The following is a 6125-nucleotide window of genomic DNA, read 5'->3' on the forward strand; positions in this document are numbered from 1 at the left end:
ATTCCAATTCTCGGCTGTGCTTGAAATTTCAACCGTTGCGTCACAAAAAAAGGTCTCCACCTGCCTTAATAATATGTAAGGACGGTATAAGGGACAGCAGAGATTGACAAACATGGTGCCAACCCTGTATAAAATGGAGCTCTATAATCACATAATATCAATTATAAACTTTCAATATTCGTGGGATCTTGACAGGGCAGATACGGGCAGTTCGTTTTCCCTCTGGCATGAGTAGAGCACCAGAGGACATGAACTCAAAATTCGATATTGCCTATTTAATTCAGAAATGAGGAGGAATTTCTTTGCTCAGGGCCCAGTGATTCTGTTGGAACTCTTTCCTGAAACTATTGTTGAGGCTGTTTTATTGTGTATTTTCAAACTCTGCCAGACAGATATTTAACCAGAAAGTGGATGAAGCATTCTCGAGGTTACGCAGGAGAATGGAGGTGAAGATTACCAGATCAGCCATGAGTTCGTTGAATGGTGGAGAAGACTCGATGAGCTGAATGGCCGACTTCCAATCCTATATCATTTGATGTAACGCCTTATTTTATTGATAAGTTTAGAATTCTGAGGGATGGGATGAAGTGATATAAAAGGTTTATCAAACTGATCAGACAGATCAGGAACTAGGCTCATAAACTGATGAACAAGAAATATGCACACCACAGATGGGTATGTGCAGACGCTGCCATTGCTAAAGAAAATTCGTAGATCTTATATTGTTGCCAATTTCGTGATCACGCTGGATGATGGATTGCGGTATGATTCACACAGCAAAAAGTTTTGAAAGAAGGAATGATTTGTTTCATTGGAAAAGTTTTCTGCATTTCCAATTCAATTGACTGTTTAAAATACTGATCAGAACGTTGTGTGGAGTGTTACATTAAAATTCACAATCCCACTGGATAAACGATTGCACCTGATCTCTCCTTATTTGTTATCCTTTCATTCGATGTAAATTCATAGACAGTCAAGATGGAAAGAAAGGAGGAAAGAAACGTTGCACTCTTTTTCATTAACCCAATTTAACTTATAACATAAACAAATTGCTTAATTACAGCTTTGATGAGGTCTTGATTTATCACAAATCTCCGGTGCAATGAAGGGCAAGAGCAATTTTCTCCATCCAATGTATCCTAAAGATGCGAGGCACAAAGGAAAACGACAGCTGCGTTTGAGAGAAGTCACAGCGAGAGTAGGATTCAAATCCACACATGCGCAATGGAAGAGCAACCCGCCGCCTTCACCACTGGGCCACTTCAGCCCATTGCAAAGGGGCTCACATGTGACCACATCAAGATTACATACGGGGCACCGAGGGGATAAGAAATTCCCTGAGCGGAATCGAATCCACACCATTATGTTTCTGCTTTCAGCGGAATAATAATACCAGCAAAATCCAAGGAATTGACCTCGTCCTTGGAAGGAATACCTTATCCTTGATTTATTCCGAGTCGGAACTGTCTCAGAATGAACCAGCAAACATGAAATTCCCGTCACATTCACACGCACATTTAGTCTTGACGCATAATTTCTTCAGACAGTTTCTCTATCACGTGAAGAAGTATATGCAGAGAGAGAAGTGGAGGTGATATTTTAGCTCGATGGGCTTTCTCCTATGGCTGAACCTGAAGTGGATAAAATTCCGGGAAATGCAGTGTTGTTGGTTTCATTTTATTAATTTTGCTGCAACTTCACTCTGTTCATTGCAATGATCGGAAGTGAATTTGATTTATGTGATTGGAACGTTTAATGTTGCATTCAATTTTGCTCCGAATTTATTTCAGCTTAAAGAAAATACTGATGAGAACAACAGAAGGTTAAACTACAAAACAAGATACCAGTTTTGAGTCTCAGTTACTTTGGTAGATTTCATTGGGTTTCAAATGAACCCAACATCATGGCGATTGTCCTCCCATCTTTAACCTATTGGATTAAAGCAGAAAATCACTTCCTATTCATTATGGAATAGCTTTCCTTGAATATATACAAAATCTGCTCTGTTCCATTTATAATGCTTCATGTGTAATATTAATAGAAACCTTTCAAAACTCTGAGCTTTTTTTTGCTGAATCTTATTCAGCTGCATACGTTTCCGATATTTCTTTACATCTAAAGTCATCCAAATTAGACATTGTTTCCTCGAACTTTCTACCCCCTACACCCCACTTTTACACTTTTACCTGACACAGGCTGTCTCTCTCCTGGTGAAACTCAATGCTTGTGTGGCTCTAAATGTGCCTTTCCAAATATTTTGGAAGTGGATTCTCTGAGTGACAGAAATGATGCTCCCATCATTTCTGTGTCCTACATTGATGGTTTTGAAAACCTGACGTTCAGAAATATACGAACTTGAAAGAGTGAATTTACCAACTATTTACTCTCTTTAAACCTCAAATACTCTGGAAAACTTCCTTTCAGTTTTGCTTGGTTCAGTGTCAAATTTTCCAAAACACAAATAAATAAAATTCCATCCCCACTAAACGCCATCAGCATCGTCTCTAATGCCTTAGCAGCCCAGTAAACGCTGACAGTGTCCTCTCTGATAGAATCACAGATTCCCTACTATGCAGAAAGTACAGTTCAGTCAATCGAGTCTGTTGGGACACTCTGAACAGCATCTCAACCAGACCGAGCTCCCTTCTCTATCCCCGCAGGCCTCTGGCTTGTGATTTCAAATAAACCTGTTGGAATAACACCTGGCAACGTGTGACTGCTGACCTTATCACTGCATTACCTATGGCTAATTCACTTAACTTACTGAGTTCACTCCCTGGACACATCAGTGAAATTTAACATGGCCAATCCACCTAACCTACAGAATTAACAGCAGTGAGAACCACTGAGCAAATGTACCATCACATTGAACACTATTTGAATCATGTGTAATGGCTGTACACACTGGTAACTCCACCTAGTGAAAGCAAGTTGCGCCCACCAACCTGAATTCAATGCATCCAAACGCGGTTCTCCGCTGTACATCCTCATTAGTGCTGCTGGAAATGTTTCTGCACTCAGATCTGAATGGGTTTACTCTGTTTTCTTCCTCAGATTCCTGCTTTTAATAAACACATCAGTCAGGAACAACTGTATAAAATGGATTTCATTGCAACGAAAACACAATGTGCAGTTTGCTGAAGTTACGTGTTTTCACTGTCACTGACACTCTCTCCCCGCAGGAGCTGCAGTCCGTCTCCACGCTGATTCAGACAGCACTGTCCTATCTATGACATATCCAATCGAGAATGGAAGGCCAAGCATTAATAATTTTCAGTTGCGAACAAAGCGACACGTTTAAAACCTTTACGATGCCCCCAGCGGAGAGTTGTGCCCTGTGAGGACAACAACATCGAAGGTGGCCCTTCAGCCTGTTGTGGCCACACTTGTCCAACACAACTGCTTTACGACCTGAATCAATATTTCCAACGTTTAGCCCATAGCCTTATTTATTTTGGCATCACAAATTCACATCTCAATTTTTTTAAAGGTTAGGACGATTTCCGCCTCTCTGACCCTTACCGCAACTCCACTCAAAACTTTCTGCCTTTACCCGAAGTCTCTTGGCCCCAGTGTTCGAACTCTCCATCAATAAAAAAACGCTTCTTTCAGTCTATCCTATCCATATCCCTCATTATTTTGTACATCTCAGTCATGTCTTCTCCAATCTCCTCTGCTCGGCGACAAACAACCCCAGTCAATTCCTCACAACTGAAACTCTTCAGCCCAGACAATATCCCAGTGAATCTCTACTGCAGCGTTCCCAGTGTGATCACATCCATGCAGTACTCTGAATTGCAGAACTGCACACAGTAATCTAGCTAGGGCCAAATGAACTTTTATTTTCTATTCCATTACAGTCTGAGGGCGTCGCTGGTTCGGCAGTATTTATTGCCATCCCTAATTGCGCAGCGGTTTGTTGAGACTCAACCATATTGTAGTGAGTCTGGAGTCACATGGAGGCCCGAGCAGGTAGGAATGGCAGTTTGATTCCTTAAATGACGTGAGATTTCTTTTCAACAATTGAACATGGATATATAGGAGTTTTTAGATTCGTAATTCCAGATATTTATTGAATCCCAATTCTACCTCCCAGCATGGTCTGAGTCAAACCCGAGTCCATGGTGTCTGAATAAACAGTCCAGTGTTCAGTGGTAATAGCGCTCGGCCATTGCAGAAAAGGAGTGAAACTGATCATATCCAATGAAGTCGATTTTCCCCGTTACTGCTCTGTGCCATTTTCCTGAGCTCGAACCCCCCCCAATAATATCTGGTCCATATCAGTAGAAGCTGCTACATGAGTATTGATCTCACAACAGTGGTAACCAAATGGATCAAATGGTCTGCAGGTCCCGATGGTGGGGTTGGGGCACGTTCACCCAGCAACAGTGACCCCAGCCACACAGACTGATCGGCATCAATGTTAGAGTCTGTATTAGACTCTACAATGCCTTAGTGAAATAGGAAATGACTCCACAAACGCATGATGAAAGAGCAGCGCTCCGAAAGCCAGTGCTTCAATTAAACCTGTAAGATCAGAACCTGGTGTTGGGTGATTTTTAACTTTGTACACCATAGTCCAACACCGGCATCTCCAAATTAATGAAATGGGGGTATGGGATGGAAAGTTCGGTTAGTGATCATAAGAGGGAAGAAAACTCTGAGAACGGGTATTTGAATTCTGACATATGAAACACAGAGATGTGAGCGAGCAGAGCTTGAAGGAAATTAACATCACCTTGGAGAAAATCAAAACGTTAAAACAACTGATTCCTTTGTGTTTCACAAAAGACTGGGACACATAGAGCGATTGCTGCCGTGACTCGGATTCGAACCGAGGTTACTGCGGCCACAACACAGAGTACTAACCACTATACGATCACGGCACCCCACAGACAAACGCCCTTAGCACGCACTATAAGTACAGTATCATAAGAAATGTTAGGCAGAGCACCAAATGCACAATATCAGTGCTTAGCGAACAGTGGCAAATATGTGGGAACTCAGAATGGGCTTACCGTTTTACATTGGTGCCCACAGAGGCCGTGGTGATTCCATTATTAATGTGGTAAATACATTTCTCCAAAACATCAAAGACTCTGGGGAGAGTGCAGCTTTTGTTACCTGCACATCCACCAATAACATTTATTGCATCCGTTGCTCCCGGCGCAGTCTCCTGTACATTGGGGAGACTGGGCGCCTCCTCGCAGAGCGCTTTAGGGAACATCTCTGGGACAACCGCACCAAAAAAACCACACCACCCTGTGGCCCAAAATTTCAACTCTCCCTCCCACTCGGCCGACGACATGGAGGTCCTGGGTCTCGTTCATCGCCACTCCCTCACCACCAGACGCCTGGAGGAAGAATGCCTCCTCTTCCACCTCGGAACACTTCAACCCCAGGGCATCAATGTGGACTTCAACAGTTTCCTCATTTCCCCTTGCCGCACCTCACCCCATTTCCAAACTTCCAACTCAGCACTGTCCCCATGACGTGTCCTGACTTGTCCTATCTGCCTATCTTCTTTTCCACCTATCCACTCCGCCCTCCCCCCCCCGACCTATCACCTTCATCCCCTCCCCCACTCAACTATTGTACTCCACGCTACTTTCTCCCCACCCCCCACTCCTCTCACTTATCTCTCCACCCTTCATGATCTCTGCCTTTATTCCTGATGAAGAGCTTTTGCCCGAAACGTCGATTTTACTGCTCCTCGGATGCTGCCTGAACTGCTGTGCTCTTCCAGCACCACGAATCCAGAATCTGGTTTCCAGCATCTGCAGTCATTGTTTTACCAAGCTTTCATTGAAATGTATACTTCAATAGCAATGCAGTTTAACATCGGTTACTTCACAAGTTTCCCCACACAAGTCAGTAACCACTGCTGCCACCTACTCCCAGTTCCCAGCCCCAGAATCAGAGGAACTGAGTGATGCAGTCCCGAAGAACCAACTTGAAATCGGGATGGAAATGAGGTCGCAGAGATACTCGATGGCTCAAGTGACACAACCGGAGAATGCACGGTATTTCTATGATGGTTTAGAGGAGCAAGCAATTCTGAGGTTGGGAGTGCTTCTGGTCAAAGGCGGGGCAGAATGGAAAATTTGTTCCCGTTAATAATAACA

At 43.3% G+C, this 6125-nt stretch overlaps 1 non-coding gene across 1 annotated transcript; it reads right to left on the reverse strand.

Annotated features, from left to right (window-relative positions):
- Positions 1-4814: 4814 nt before the first annotated feature.
- trnah-gug (transfer RNA histidin (anticodon GUG)) lies at positions 4815-4886 on the reverse strand. The gene has a single exon. It is a non-coding gene; the product is annotated as a tRNA-His (tRNA).
- Positions 4887-6125: the final 1239 nt, after the last annotated feature.

This window comes from Chiloscyllium punctatum, chromosome 4 (assembly GCF_047496795.1).
Source record: "Chiloscyllium punctatum isolate Juve2018m chromosome 4, sChiPun1.3, whole genome shotgun sequence".
Classification (NCBI taxonomy): domain Eukaryota; kingdom Metazoa; phylum Chordata; class Chondrichthyes; order Orectolobiformes; family Hemiscylliidae; genus Chiloscyllium; species Chiloscyllium punctatum.